This window comes from Anastrepha ludens, chromosome 2, assembly GCF_028408465.1.
Source record: "Anastrepha ludens isolate Willacy chromosome 2, idAnaLude1.1, whole genome shotgun sequence".
Taxonomy (NCBI): Eukaryota; Metazoa; Arthropoda; class Insecta; order Diptera; family Tephritidae; genus Anastrepha; species Anastrepha ludens.
Genome location: NC_071498.1, coordinates 59600725 through 59618176, shown reverse-complemented (window position 1 = coordinate 59618176; position 17452 = coordinate 59600725).

Genomic DNA, 17452 nt, shown 5'->3' with positions numbered 1-17452 from the left:
CGTAGATTATTTCATCTGTAACTTAAGCATATTTTCCACTTTCAGTCCTTTTTTACAACCGCCAACTTGCAATGCAAATAACCTAATAACCTTAAATACATACAAAAATTTGATTATCAAAAATCCGATGTGTTTCAGCCATTTCAGTGCATTTATTCACTTCAATAACTTCATTAGTAACTTATCTGGAGGGAATACATTCTTTTTTTTTTTTTTTGTCTATCTTCTACTACAATTTTTGCCCTCTAATCGCATTTAGTTTCAACTCTTTCAGACCGTAACGAATCGATTGTGCGAGTAATCGATTGCCACTCAAAGTGATTATAGTGAAGTCCAAAATAAACAAGACTGAGTTAACGGTAGGAGTTAAATCAGAAATGACATAAACTTTGTTCTGATAACTTCGAGTTTATTTATTCAAAATAGTCCCCTCCGGTCTCGATACACTGTTCTACGCGACCTAAAAGCTTTTCGAAAGAGTGTTTCAGGTCATTGACCGGAATGTCCTATAGGATGTCGGTATAAGCCTTTTGGATGGCTTCTACGATCGTAAAACGTTTTCTTTTCATAGCCAAGTCCAATTTTTCGAATAGGTAAAAGTCACAGGGATCCATATAAGGCGAAACTGTGAGTCAAAAATCAGTCACAAGAGTGAATCGATGAGATGGTGCTTCGCGGTATTCAGGACGAAGTAGACGAATGCAATGCAACAAATACGTCAAAACGCCAAGATAGAAAATCGCTTGGGCGGTGTGGCCCTTAGGTGTTGGAAACACCACGTTTCATCAGCAGTTATAATATTGTAAAGGAAGTGCTTGTCTTTTCTCGCCTCTTTAATGAAGTCTTTTGAACGTTGAATTCTAAGGAGAAACGTGCACAGACCTTTCGTAAGCCCAAATAATAAATTAAAATACGTTTTGGAGATATTCAACTCCGATTGCATGAATTTCAACGATGATTTCGGTTCATTTTTCATAAATTTACTAACAATTTCGATGGAGTTTTCGGAGATTAATGATTTTGGGTGACTCGTATGTTCATTGTCATTTATGTCCTCACAACCATCTCTGAAACGTGTGAACCACTCATGAACTCTGGCACGAGACAGACAATCATCGCCATAAACTTTTTTCATCAATTCAAATGTTTCGGTAAACAAAATTTGATGTTAGCTCTTTGTTCGAAACTCATTTTTGTACCGATGACACAAACATACTGACATTTTAGACGCAATAACTTCGCTTCCACTCAATCGAATGTCACCAAGCTTTTAAAAGATGGTGCCATCAAAAATATCTTTATGACGCCAGTCTTGTTAATGTCGGACTTCACCTTATATATTTCATAGACTTGGCCTGCTATAATGCCTGGATGGAGTACCGAAATGCTTGTCGCGTAATCGGAAAGCCGCCAAAAGATACGCAAGTTTTGTTAAGTTTTCCCCTTGCGTCAGCTGAGAATTTGGCGGCAGCTTACAATTTTAATACCGAGAAATGGTGATTTGGATCTGAATCGGCCGAGGTTTTTGACCTTTCACCTGCAAAACGGCACCGCTTAGCCAACCAGCAACCAAATGCAACGTTTTTTATTTATTTTTTTGTAAGGAAAAAATAGTTTCAAACTTTATCGCAATATGAAGGAGTAATAATTAAATTTATTTTATTAAATTTTTATTTTTTTTTATTTTTTATTTTTGATTTTTTGTTATGGTTATTAAAACTATTACAAAGCTATTTAAACACTAAACCATAATACTATAGTTCAATAAGTTTTCATATCACATAACAGCTTCATCCTTAAGACTGCGCGTCCATGAGTCTTGGGGTTGTCCACTTCTACGCGATCTGCATGGATTCCAAAAGAGAGCCATTCCACTGATTTCGGAAGCAGGTGTACTATATAGCCTATTCATAACCGGTTGTTGTTCACTGCGCCTGAACAGTTCTTGGTTTGACGCCAAAGTATCTGACCGCCATTTACGAATAATGACTCCGAGACCTCGATTGTCGAATGCTTGAAGTTTTCTGGTGCTTTCCGCTGGCATATACCACTTTTTGCTCCCATAAAGCAAACCCGATTTCACATTTGAATTGAAAATGCTTAGCGTACCATATTTTCTTTAGAGAGGTAAAAAAGTACCTAAACTATTCTCTCTTTCCTCTCTGATATGACCAAATTGTGGGTGGTGCAACTAGGATGTTTATAATAGGTGTCGCACAGTAAAACAGGCTAACGGAAAAATATTAAATTTTTCTTTATGGGATTTCATACGTACTATTTCTTGTACTATGGGATTTCTTATAAGAAATCACCTTCGATTGACGTATTTTTTTCACATAATTTCTAAGCTTACTTTATAAGTACAAACAGGTTTTTTATGCTAGTGTAATTTGCTACAAATAAAGTGTAATTAACAAAAAAACATATACAACGTGTGTTTATATAAATTTGTGTAAAAACCCATTTTGGGTATCGTCTGATATGAGCCGAGACGTCAGCAGATATGAGCATCTCCATAGATCCCATAATTAAACTAATAACACCACAGCTCCTGAATTGATTGCATTGATTGAAATGAGTTCATCCAAATATTGCGGGCTGCTTACACTTATACATATACATATATGCATTAGGTTGCCCCACCAAAAAAAAAGTGCGACTTTTCCACTTATGAAATTTATGATATTTTAAGACTTCCGTGTGGGGCATCATATTCTGAAGGATGTAGAAGAAGAAAAGATAGTTGAACAGCTTCTATGTGGGTGCATGGCTCTGTGTATGCATCGCGGAAGTTGCATACATAAAATTAGCTAGACCAACTAGATTTATAAAGTAAAGAGGACCAAGTGGAGTAAGATAGAGTAAGAGATAGCTTCGGTGGTATCACAAGAGGCCTCTACTTGGCCTATATGCGTCTCAAGACAACCACTTTACCTAACCTAACCTAAGACATCCATCAGAGTAGTTCGGACAATAAGATTTATATGAGCTGAACACAGATATTCAGAGCAACTGATTTGAAAATACTTCAAAAAACCGAGTTTTTAAAATTAGTTTTTTAAAAATTAACCCATTTCATCCCATTGTACTCGCTTGAGTACAGGAAAAGCATCTTTTTCGAAACGACGTCAAAAGCCAACGCTTACAATTTTTTAAATGTACTCGCCACTTTATAATACAGAGCAATGTTGAAAAGGAATACACATGTTTCTCCTTCTTTTTTTTGAGTCCCGTTATCCGTTATTCACTTGTCTTTGCGTGCACGTTTGCTATTTTTCTTCTTTTCATGGTTTAGTTTGCAATAAGCTCTCTGTTTGACAAAATCTAAGTTATCACGGAAAAAGTTCAGTGTTGAAATATTCATAATACATATAATTTGTATACTTTATAACAAAAATTCGAAAAAAGTTGTGGAAAAGTGCATTTCGGTAGGTTTAAATTCTAGTGTACTCGCATGGGTACAGTGGGAACATTAATATATATTTTGTGTGCATATTTCATGTAGATTTGGTAATGGATGTAAAAAAATTTTACGGAAAGAGGTTTCACAACCTTTCTGCGGCCACCGACTATATTGAATCAAGTGACCGTAGTCACTTCGACTTCGCTATTATACCGCCAAATACCCACTGGGACACAGATGAGGAGGACATTGAAGAGGATAATATATTGCGTGATGATATTCCAAGGGATGTTCCGGGCGAAGTTGACTTATTTTTGAGCAGTGACAGTGACAGTGATGATGATATTCCACTTGCAAGCTTACAAAAAAGGAAAAAGTTGTCAAAAGATCTAAATCCAAAATGGAGAAAGAGAATAACAAGTGCGGAAATTCCAGAAACGCATTTTTAAGAACAATCCCAACTTGAAGCGTGTTCTTTATTGGTAACTAAGAACCCAGTTGAAATTTTTGAAACTATTTTTGACGATGAGGTGGTAAAATTAATAACCGATCAAACGAAAATATATGCCTTGCAGGATAACAAGCATGACTTTTGTTTCAATGAGGAGGATCTTAAGAGGATCAGAAAGAAAGTCTCCCATTAGGTTCAAGGGTCGTCCTTGATCTTTTGGCAAACATTCCACATCCGACCGATCACATCGTATTTTTCGACAACTTCTTTACGTCATATGACCTTCTTAGAATTTCGAAAGAACAAGGATTTAAGGCTAGTGGGACTGTTCGTGAACGGCGGTCCAAAAAATGTCCTCTGAAAACGAACAAAGAACTACAAAAGAAGCAACGGGGAGAGTTTGATTTTATGTAAGTTTATCATAATGATTTATTTGAATAGTTGTTTTGTATCAAATTTTGTAGGTGTTCTGCCTCAGGAATACTTTTTGTGAAGTGGAATGACAATAGCGTTGTGACAGTCGGAACAAACTTTGATAGAATTGAACCTTTACATACCGTCAAACGATGGGCAAGACAAGAGAGGCGCAAGATGAATGCCCATCAGCCGAAGATGATAGCGAAATACAACTCAAAAATGGGAGGAGTTGACCTCCACGACCAAGCTTTGAATACTTACTATATAAAGTTTAGAGGAAAGAAATGGTGGTGGCCTCTTTTCACCACAATGATAAGCTCGTGCGTAGTAAACGCATGGAAGCTTTATAAAATGGCAAGTAAGAGTCAATGCGACTTGTTGCAATACCAACGTTAAATTGTGCGATTTTATTTACATAATTATAATATCCGGGACATATCTTCAAAACGATCGACAACGGCATCAATAGCTGGTTCCTCATATAACCATTTTCCCAAAAGGATATCGAATCAGCTGAGGTGCAGGGAGTGTCACCATAGAATTCGATGGATTTGCGAGTTATGCAATGTAGCCCTTTGCGTGGAGAGAGAATGTTTCAAAACCTTCCATACTGTTAACCGAACTAATAACCAAGGAAGTCTTTGAAAGTGTCTTCTTATTTAATACTCCATATTTTCATATACAGGCAATGTATATACATACATATTATCCCATTGTACTCGATTGGGTACAGACCAAAAAATGCATTTCTTTGATTTTTTTTTGGGTTTTTCTTTTTTAAGGAGCTTAATTACACTATTTCAATAAACGTTTTATAAACGCATTTAAAAAAAAATTGTTTTATATAAGGTTGGGATTTAATGGGTTAATTTTTTGTTTTTTTTTTTTTAATTTTCCGAAATATGTTGGTGAAAGGTTCTATAATTCCGATTGAAAAACTATACCGATTTTTTTTTTTTGTTTTGGTTTGGAGAGCGATGCACCCTAATGCGCATATATGTAATTCTATATAACTTCATTTACCTCTAGCTGTGAATATTTTGTTGTACTTTTTACCAACAGCACAGTTCCATGTCCCCAAAATTTCACCCACCACCCACCACCCACAACCACAGCTTGACACTCTCAGTAAGAATTTTCACTTGCTGAGCGTGAAAGTGTTTCCACGGAATTCACTAGCGCTGCAATCTTGCGGTGATTTCAGTTATTGTTAGCGCTAAAGCGCCCATTACTGTTGTTGTTGTTTTTGTTAGCTTCTATTTCTTTACTGATATGCTACCTATCACATATTCATACACACCTTATGCTGCACACAAAGCAACCAACTTGCAACACCACAGTCGTTGGTAAGTCATTGACAGAAGCTGCTGCCATTACCATCACAAGAACCACTTCATTCAGAGTCCTGTGGTATAAAACCGCATGTAAACGCATGCTTGTGGCGCCACGATATGCAGCAGGCGGGCATCAAATGACAGTCAAATGGCAAGCTTCAGCTCGTGCCTCAGCTGAAAAGCATTGTGCTGGATATTTAGCAGCACCAATTCGCACAGCACTCACACACATTGATGCGCGATTGCCATGGCTAGGTAAGTGCATGTGGGTGCGTTTGTATGTGTGGTGTGTTCTGCGCGCATCCTGTTACCGGGTCCTTAACTGGCACTTCATTGTCCTTGGCGTCATTATGGTTTCATTTGCTTTGGCAATTTGAGTTGCCTTCAATGGTTCTGTGGTAAGCGACCAAGTAGGTGGCAACATCACAGCAGGTGAATCAACTAACTTATGCAACAACACTCGCTTAAAGTTCACGTTCTCTTGCTTTCTTGCGTTCATTTTCTTCTTTTGCTATTTTCATTTAAACACCACAGGCAGCTTTTCATTTCCTAAACAAACGTCTGCTTCCCATCTACGCTTGAGCACAGCTTGGCTGTCTCTGAGGCTGAGGTTGAGGTTGTGTGTGGCGCACACTGATTGCTGATGTCATTGCACTGCCAGCACCATAACGGTAGTCACAAGCCAGCCGCTTTGCCAACAAAGTGCAACAAATTTTTTCTAAGCTCGCATGTGGCAAGCCACGGGCATTCAGCGATTTCAACGCACAGATGAAACTGGCAATTATTAAGAGGTTCAGAAAGGAAAGGGCATGACTGCCATCGGGTGGAGTTAACCATTGGAACATCAAAGCTTTTATGTGTTTCACCTAGAAGTGTAAAGGAGTTTATTTCTTGCTATTATTAAGAAACAATATTTATAATTTTTTTAGTGCTATTGTAATTTTTTTTTTTTTTTTGTATTTTTACTCACCTCAAATGATGTGCGGTAACTGGATGAGGCTTTAAAACTTAGAACAACTTTTTTAACGCATCGCTACAAACAACGCGATGCCAAATTAATCATACACTTTTGTTTTTTGAATAATTTTTTGCTACTTTGCTTCGAAATTAAATTTATTACATTACATATTCATATTTATAAATTTATATGTGCGAGTACTACACTGCGATAATCTCGCTGATGGCTTCATTGAGCAAGCAAGTGTTCAAAAGATGTATATACACAAACATACTTACTTGCCAGTAGCAACAGCAATAGGATTCGGATGATTTTACTTCGAATTAATAACAAAAAGTTGATAAAGAAATTTGATTGTCACTTGACACTGATGCCATAATACTTGCATGTACAAAGCAGTTAGAGAATGAAAGAAGATATGCCTACGCTTAGTTATGAAGCCATCCTTCATGCATAATCCGAAAAGTGATGAGAAAATATTTTAACAAAACTTAAGTGACAATAAAAATCTGTGAGTACTTTGCGAACTTAAACGTAAGCACTGATTCAATAATGTGTGCAAAGGAGAGATGTATGAAAGAAAGCACATACATATGTACATGTACATATTACATTAACAGATACTACTGTAATGAATTTTCCGTAGAAAAAGTGCAGATCCCAACTGGCTCAGGGTCAATTTCATACATAAATCTACACAGAATAGTAAAATGTATTATTTCCAAGCAGTGAAAATTGTAGGCAGTCGCACAATTTACTAACTTCGCACAACACAATTCGCGATTAGCTCCAAATTAGTGCAAAACGGAAGTAGACGAAAAAGTTGATCACACAGGCCCAAATGAAATTTATATCACGCATTCCTTCTGTAACTGATTGTTCTTGGATTCCGCATATTCACAAATGTCGAGACATGAAAAATAGAGATATTTAGCTGGTTTATTATGCAACTTCAACTAATTCTAAGCGATCAGGTGCAGTCGCCTTGCTGGTTATAAAAGGAAGAGGAAGAACGTTAATAGCCGGAAGATGTAGTTGACGCTTCAGTGTCAATTTAGCATTCAACGTGTAGAGCTGTCGATGGCAGCGTTACATTAAGCATCACCTTATATATATATATATGTATATATATATAATTGGCGCTTACATTCTTTTTGAGTGTTTGCCCGAGCTCCTCCTCCTATTTGTCGGGTGCGCCTTGATGTGGTTCCACAAATGGAGACACTATTATGACCCTTTAAAAACTAAATATCTCAAGATCCATGGGCTTAAGAGGTTACATACGTCCAGCAGCGCCAAAAATGCGCTAAAAGAAAAATTGTTCGTAAAAGAGATAAGAGATAATAATAGAAATAATTATAAAAAATTGTCTATTAGTATTTAAACTTAATAGAAAAAATTTATTTAAATTTTTCTTTACAAAAATTAGTATATAAAATATCACGTGACCCATAGTAAAGCGTTTTTCAGTAAGAGCGCTTCAACTTTTTTTTGAATAAAACACAAACGGTTTGACTTTTTTAACTAATTTTTTTTTTATTATCGAGTTTGAACATATATTTTACATTTAAGTATGAAATTCGATTTCTTTTGCATGACCACCGCGTGCACGTTTTACGAAGTCCAATCGTTGAACCCAATTTTCGACCACTCTTTTGCATAAATCGGCCGAAATTTCAGCAATTTCGCGTTCAATATTGGCTCTGAGCTCACAAATCGTCGCCGGCTTGTTACTGTAGCCAAATGAATTCACATAACCCCACAGAATATAGTCTAGAGGCGTCAAATCACACGAGCGCGGCGGCCATTCGACCCGTCCATTTCTGGAAATAATGCGCTCATCGAACTTACTCTTCAACAAATCAATTGTAGCGTGTGAGGTGTGGCTTGTGGCCCCGTCCTGTTGAAACCACAGTCCATACCATTCAATTGCGGCCAAAAATAATCGTTTATCATGTCGCGGTATCGATTTCCATTCACAGTAACGTGGCGATCGTTCTCGTCAACGAAAAAATATGGGCCAATTACGCCGCCGGCATGTAAACCGCACCAAACAGTGATTTGTTCGGGATGCAACGGTGCCTCATGAATCACGTGTGGATTGCTTTCTGCCCAGTAACGCATATTTTGCTTGTTGACAAAGCCATTGAGCCAAAAGTGAGCTTCATCACTGAAGAACCGTAAAATGGCCGTAATGCTCTTAAAGTAGCAGGAACAGAACGATTATTTTCATAAAAAATTTGCACGATTTGCAATCGTTGCTCAAGAGTGTAGCGTTCCATGATAAAATGTATACTAATGAAGTTTACAAATGACAAGCGAAAAATAAAAAATATTGCGTGGTTGGCCCTCCCTATCGCAAAAAGTTGAAGCGCACCTATTGAAAAACGCCTTACAATGAAAAAAGCAGCTCGACGGGCTGCATCATTTCTCCTTGAAATGTTGATGGATCTGTAAGAAGTAAAAAAATTCTTGTAAAATTAAGCTGTAGCTATTGTCGGTCTAACCGGATTTTTGAATTTTGAAAAATACTGCAATTTACAAAATTAAAAAAAAAAGTAATCGATTTACGTTATAAATGTCACACTTAATTTTAAATTAAAAATATCAAAAATTCGACTCGACAGACTATAGAGAAAACACTTTCGAATATTAAAAAAAGCCGCACCAAAAAATATTAAAAACTGTATGAGTTATCATGCAGATCGTGGTAGTTTCGAGAAAAATGAGTTTAAACTTTCAAGTGCATTTCGCTCGAGGCAAATGTAGGTCAGCTACCTGTGCGCATCAAACTCTCGTCGGCCAGTTACATTTTCTACCATAACTTTGTATATGTGTGGAATTTTTACAATCGACTTCCACAGAAATCCGCTTAAAACTATAAATAATAATAATCTGTAAAAAAAATTGATTTTTTGAAAAATCTGGACGTATTTAACCCCTAAAGTTGAAGTTAAAGTTCTAAGCAATTTTTCGCTTTATTTCCACTATAAAATTACTACCCGATTAAGATAAAAAATTGTTTCACCTATCCCTGTGTGATGAAAAAATTGATGTTGAAAAAGCCACATGCTAGGCCGACTCGATGATTTCTATGTAATTCTCGATATTTTTGATTATTAGTCTACAAGAGCGTGTCTTGAATTCATTGTTCATATTACTAGAACTGAGTCACGGGAGTCACCACTTAATTATTGTATTCAATATTATCTTGGGTCCGCAAATAACAAATAAGTTTTCTGCTGCTTACTTCAACTTTTCAACTTGGTCGTAGTGGTACGGAGGAGTCTATCCAATTGCCCTGTCTTGCCTTTATTTTGGAATGCAGCACAACACGCAATAGGCTTCACCATATTCAAACCTTAGAGAACGTTTTTTTGAAGAGGAATATTGTTTTTAAAATAGTGTATTGTCTTTAAAATAGCGTACAGTGGGACCCGATGTAATCTGTATATTATGAGATATAGCTCTTTAAAGGTATCTAGCGGAAAATGTTCAGAATTTTGACTTCGCCTAATACAAATCTATGTTTTTGAGTAACCTCAAGAGTGGCCACAAATCTTGTTGTTGCACCATTAAGTCGGAACATTTAGATACTGAGGTTACTCTAAGTTCAAATTTGATCCGAAAATATGAGTAATAAAATTTTCTAAAGACTAAATTGATTCAAGTAACGTTTACAACCAGACGTGAACACTGTCCTCCAATAAACTTCACTAGAATCGAAATCCCAGTATTCTACGAAATTATTTATTTAGTCATTCATATTGACTCAAAACTCACTTGAAAAACTCACACCCTCACTAAAAGAAAAGCTTTCGGTTTAAAACTTACTTCTCTCTGCTGATTACTTAACAAAAGGTACTGGAATCAACTCAGATATCGTACTACTACGGAGATTTCTATCTAAAGTACTCAGGATAATAATAAATTGCCCGGAGTATGTCCCCAAAGCCCGAATGCACAGGTAGCTCAAAATACCGATGGTTGAAGATGTAATAAAAAACACAGCAACCCACTATAAAAAGACATTATTCGTGCATCCCCAACGTAGGGTCCTCAATAATGGGAATGGCAAAAACGTTCTTTCTTGATAGTGGTTGCCCCTCGGCAGTCAATGGCAAACCTCCAAGTGTATTTCGGCTACAAAAAACTCCTCATAAAAAATATTTGCTGCTCGGAGTGGGCTTAAAGCTGTAGGTCCCTCCATTTGTGGAACAACATCAAGAGGCACGCCACAAATAAGAAGAAGAGCTCGGGCAAACACTTAACAGAAGTGTACGCGCCAATTATTTATTTATTTATTTTTTATTCGTGCACCCAAATACTTTAACACTAGAATCGTAAGATAGTTTTACCCTACGTTAATGCTAATATACGTAAATTTTACGTACAACACAAAAATTTAAAATAAATGTTCAACAAAAACTTATATATCTTCTGTTTTGATTTTATTTATTGAAATACAAAGTTTTATGTTTCTTGAAGTGAATTATAAAGAAATGGATATGGACCTAGTTTATGTTTTATTTTAATAACAGTGTTTAAAAACATCCGCTTTTAATAATATTTACCTGGTCGAATATAAACAATATTCATAGCCATTGTTCTTCCGCTACTACGATACATTGGATTGCTATTCCAAACATGACCATTCCTTCCCAAAAGTGGATTAGAACTGGATACATCTTCAATGTCATTTAGTTGTAGGTGCACAGTTGGTGCTGACTTCTGGTTTTTTGCCGAGGGACTTTTATTTTTTTTTCAGATGCCATATTTTGAACGGACTCCACGGCTTCCATCAGTTCCTCTTCAAAAGTATTTTCCTGGAATTCAGGAGAGTAGTCTGGATCCTCCAAACTATCGTCACTGTCAAAATCAACTTCCTCTTCAAGGTTGTCCTCAGTAAAGCTTACATCGCTGTCAACACTGTCCAGGAGGGCTTCTATTTCTGCATCCGCAAGGCAACGACTTGAGTTTTCCATTATTTTCTTTTATTTGTCCTGAAAACCGCACGGAACACAAATTTCATTTACAAATATGTATACGCTAATAACCAGACCACGTAAAACTTACGTACAAAAATGTATACGTTAATGCTAAGACCACGTAAAATTTACGTGCACACTTTTTTTTAAAGAACGATTATAGCTAAACGCGAAGTAACAACTGTTTTATGATTCACTTGTTAATGCAACAATAAAATAAAGGAAGCACTGCCAAGAGGTCGTAGCGATAGCGCCAAAAGGTAAAGTGTAACTGACTTTTTTTTGCGACATACACGTAAAATTTACGTATATTACGATTCTAGGGTTAAAATCATGTTTAATGAGAGGAAACAGTCGTCATAAGAGGCTAATTACTCTAATTTTAAGGCTTTATTACTCTACTCCGCTCGAATTACTCTACTGAGTCTTTATTTTTGTTCGCGGTTGCATCCGCATAAAATAATAATAAAAAATTTAGTTGTACATTTATTTTAAATATGTTACGACTAAATTAATTAATTAATATTAAATTAAAATAAATTTTCAAATATTGTAAATATCAATTTACAGAAGCAATAAATAATATAGTCAATTAAAAAAAGGTTCACAATAAAATTTAAATTAATATAGATAGCAATACTGTAACTTTTTCAGTTGTTTCAAAATTATCATACGTTTCCAAAAGTAAGCGAGACATAAGGAGCTATACAGAAAATCCAGGAGAAAATTCCCCTAATTTAAATATATTTCGGAAATAAAGCTATATATGTATTTATACAGCGATAATTTGAGTAAAGCAGGATTCTCAGAAAATCTAGGATATATTTAGACATATCGTTCAGATTTTGAGAAAGTATAGTTCACAAATCGTAAAAAAGGAATAAATCTCGTTTTTTTCAAACCGTTTGCCAACATCTGAAAGGCGACGAATTTTAGATTAGGCGTTCTTTTTGAAAGCACCATATATTTTGGAAGCTTTCCAGAGAAAAGTTCTCCGTAAGATCTTTGGTTCCCTCCACAGAAGTGTCGTGTATGATAGAACAGCGAGCTGTATGAGATATATAGAAACATTGAAAGATGACGAAGGGGAAGACAACATCTTCATTGGAAGGACTCAATGCTGCAGGACCGGTCTTTACTCGAGATATCGAACTGGTATCAGCGGGCGCAGGACAGAAACAGTTCGCGGGCTTTTTTGGATTCGGTCAAAACCGGCATTCAATTGTAGCTTCACCTAAGTAAGCAAGTAAGTATACATTAAAACCAGGATATAAATACGGCTTTATACTAGAATACTCTTGAAATTTTGATGAAAACTTGAAACTTCAATTTATATTGTTTTTGCAGAATAATTATCTATATTTTCATAAAAATCTTTTTCAAATTAAACCAGAAGGGAATACATTTTAAAAATTTGTCAATTAATACCTGGTGCTATTGTACCTATATTAAGGGTACCCGGAGGTCTAGAGCACGAAAATTTCACATATTTTGACGATTTTTTTGTTTGCCCTTAAAAATTAAAAAAACGATGTTTCAACTTTTCGGGCTTATTAGCACGTTTATTGAGCATACAAAAATTTTTTTTTTTACATTTGAAACAATATTTATTATTATAAAAATACCGCTGAGGATGACGCTCTCGAAAAATCGAACCCGGACGGCGTAGATGATTTCGAGACTTCTACTCATCTGAAACACAAAATTCGAGAAGATTCTTATTCAGAAAGAGTGCAGCTATAGTCGGAACTAAAACAAATCGAAAAAATGAAAAATTGACAAAATGGCACACCTTTGAAAAAAAAGTTCGTAAAATCAGGTTTTTTCACTAGTTTTTTAGTTTAAAAAATAGGAAATTAATATATTTAAATAAAATTATGCTTCTAGTTCCGACGATAGCGATACATGTTGTGAACAACACATCTAAATTTCAAGTTATTCGGTTGAATAGTTTTTTTTGTTTTCATCCCCGCCGTGCCGAAAAAAGTCGTTTCAAGATAAATGAGTTTAAAGTTTGAGGTACAGGAGCGCGCGGACCACTCTCTACCTAAATAATGGGCTGTAGAAGCTATAATATAGGGAATTTCCGCATGAAAATTTGGCAGTATATTCTCAAAAGCCTATACTTCCGAAATATTGAAAAAACAAAAAATAGATTTTTTGAAATTTCTAAACCACCGCGTCCCCTTAAATTATTAAAAACGCTATATAGATCACAATTATATTTAAAATGAATAGCCCTTATTTTGTCTGATAGTCGAGAAGTTAAGGCAATTTTTATAGAGAAAACAATTAGTTTTTAACCTCTACTTCTTATTTCTATTAAAAAAATGTATTTGTTACAAATATTTTTCATTCAAAATCACTTCGAAACTAGTTACCTTTTCACTAGTGTCGGGCCATATACTTTGAAACTAATTCATAATCATACAAAAAAAAAACATAAGTAACTGAAAAAAATACGCGGCAATACTTTGGAAAGGAGTATCGTCAGATAGGCAGATAGTTCTGTACTAGTCAGATTTACTGCAGGGATTTTATATTATATATGTAAGTAGCAGCTTGCTCAATGTATTAATATATATCATACTCATATCAGTATATCGCACTCGCATAACAGTTTTAATATGTAGCTAACCCTGTAGGACAAGCGCGAAAGTGATGATTTTGTAGTGAATTCGCAGCCATAAGTAGATCGTATTTTCCACTTCTCTCTATACTAAGCTATTGCATTCCGAATTGTTCACGATAATCTTCTAGAAAATGTCTACTGATGCACCTAATCTGTTTTTTTTTTCGAAGCACGGAACGAGTGGTAAATTTATACGATACCCTTTAGGCCAAGAGAGGTGAAAATCGTAAAAAAAAGTACGAGTTCCTTTTAACCAAAACCACTGATTGCTCAGAACATTGTTTTAGAAGACTTACAGTAACTCTTCTAAGAATTTCGAAAGTTTACGAAACTTTTTCCTACGAAATAACTAAAAAATAAATGAAAGTCAAAATTGCATTGCAATTTTAAAGATGATTACAGATTTTTTAATCAGATATCAAAGTTAGTAGTAAAAAATTTATAAAAGTTACGTATAAAAGATGGCGCGATGAACCCACCTGCAGAATCGCCCGACAATTGTGGCTGACTCTCGGCAGAATTTCTGCTAAGCTAAAATAGGCATAGTCTTAGCACACTGATTTCCGAAAAAAACGGCACTGACTAATCGCAGAAACATCCACAAGATGGGCAGGCAGACATGTGACATCTGCAGAAGCTGACGATCTCATACCATTATCCTGCACTATCCCGACGTAGATTCATCATTTTTGGTAGACAATTTTTTTAGTGAGTGGAAAAATCTCATTACTGTAGAAATCCGAAATCTTCGGAAAATTTTAAAAAGTTCCCACTGGTTCTAGGCGCTACAGGGTTTGATTGAAAAGTAATGAGCCTTCCCGCGTGGAGCATCTGCGAAGCGATCAACCGAATCGGTTGGTGGGGAAAAATTATCGTTGGACCTTCCCCTTCCACTAGAAGCCGGTCCCAGTTCGCTGGCAACAGCGGTACAGTCAACATCGCCGGCGCACACCGCCTTCCTCTACACCTCTGCATTGGCCAAAATGGGGTTTCCGGTGCTTCCTCACCCTTCATACAGCCCAGACCTGTCCCCTCCGGTCTTATTCTTATTCTTGCCTGAAAAGAGAGCTGAAGGGGAGGCGTTTCGACTCCATCGAGGCGATCCAAAAAACTGTGACAGCCGAATTGAACGCGATTCCGGCAGATGAGTTTAAAAATTGTTTCCTGCAGTGGAAGGACCGCTACCAGCGGTGTATTGACGCTCAAGGGTCCTATTTTGAAGAATATTAGTTGTTTAAGCCAAAAGGTTTAATAAAACTGCTTTAAAAAGAGCATCACAATGAGCTATGAGCCTGAGTTTGTCCCATAGTGGAACCGCTAAAACTGAACCTAACCTTCCTATAAAGTAACTTCCAAGAGGTTTACCTTTCTAGGGCTAGTGTCCTTTAATTTATTTTTTTTTTTGGATTGTTCCGAAGTGTTCAATGTTGTTATACCATAAGGGTTAAAATTACCTTTCGTAATAAATTCACATCACCTTCTAGCGCGACTCAATTAAGCAACTTACTGCGTCCGAAGCCGAGGTCAACATGTGTCGGGGGCTCACTTTTCCACTTTGCCACTGTCACACGCTGAGAACAAAACGGACAGTTAATTGCGTGGAAATTGGCAAAATAATACTTGCACTGTGCCACAAACGCATTTGACTAGTTCAAGGTTTCCCTGCAGGGTAGTATGTGACTTACTGCCAACTGCTGTTGTCAAATTTAGCTTTCAGTTGACAATCCAATCATCATAATTACACTGGTGCTGTGTAACACACCGCTGCACCCTGCACAAGCATTTGTTTTCTGTATGCGCATCTATGTGTGTGTAAGTTCACATGTACAAGTAAACATACGTGCATATATACATATTTAGATTTGTACTGCAAGCAAGTAGGTGTGATACACATTATTTCGCGCTCGACCTGACACTTGTCATACGCACACATCGCCACAACACAGCACAACACATTCACTGGCAGCAGCTGTGCCAAGTGACAAAAGTGTCAAGAAATATGCCAACCTTATCAGTCAAAAAATGGAGTGATGTGATGGGGTGCGTGGAGTGTATGTATGTGGTAATTGAAGTCCACTGAAAACCAGAGATGGTGAAGCTCCGAATATTTGGGATGCTTTTTCGAAATTTCAGCTTTTTATTTTGATAAATAAGTTCTGATGCTAACCATTGAGAAGTAATAAATTATCTACTCTTAGCTTTTTAAAGTAGCTTTTTTTGATTTCACGTCGATAAAGGTCTAACAAGAGCGGTTCATTCGAGTACAAATATAAGAAAACCACCTAAAATATGCACTTTTGAAATTGATTTTCTAATTATTTATTTATTTACTTATTTACTATATATATTTATTCATTTATTTGTTTCTTAATTTATTTATTTACCCAGCGTAGCGGATAACCGTGATCACAAAGGCGATTTCTCCGGAGCGAGACCTGATCATTGCACATTCGATTGGGTTGACCTCGATTTTTCCAATTTTTCCAATTTTTCCAAAAATTTTAATTTTTATAATTTATAATAAGAGTAAAAAAAGTGTATACAAAAGCGAACTTTGATTAAAAAAATTATTTTTGCTTCTATTATTAACGTAAAATAAACAAAAAGTTGATATTCGGAGGCAAAAATCGTATCGACGGGTGTAAGAACTGTTTTGGGTTTTTATACTTTAAGAAGGGGATATGGAATGGAGAGCTGCTACTACCAGCTGGTACCGCATCGAATACTTTCAAAGCCGGAGCGTTTGTATCCATTCGAATGGCATGACCAGCCAACGTAGCCGCTGGATCTTTATTCGCTACGTTATATCTATGTCGCCATAAAGCTCATACACCTCATTGTTCCATCGTTTGCGATATTTGGCGACGCCAACGTGCAAAGGTCCATAAATCTTCCACAGAATCTTTCTCTCAAACACTCCAAGTGACGCCTCATCGGATGGTGACATCGTCCAAGCTTCTACGTCATACGCCAGGACGGACATGATGAGAGCCTTATTCAGTATTAGTTTTGTTCGTCACGTCAAGTGAAGACTTTATTACCCAATCGCCTACTTAGTCCAAATTAGTACTTCTTGGCAAGAAAGTTTCTGATTGGGATTTCAAGCCTGACATTATTATTGGTGTTAATGCTTTAGACAAATAAAGTCTCTTACAACCTCGAAATCATAACGATCAACCGTCACGTGAGTGCCTGTATGCGAGTTCACCTGCTGTTTGTTTGCTGACGCGCTAAATTCTTTCAGTCAAAGTTCTATAGCCCTCGTTCAT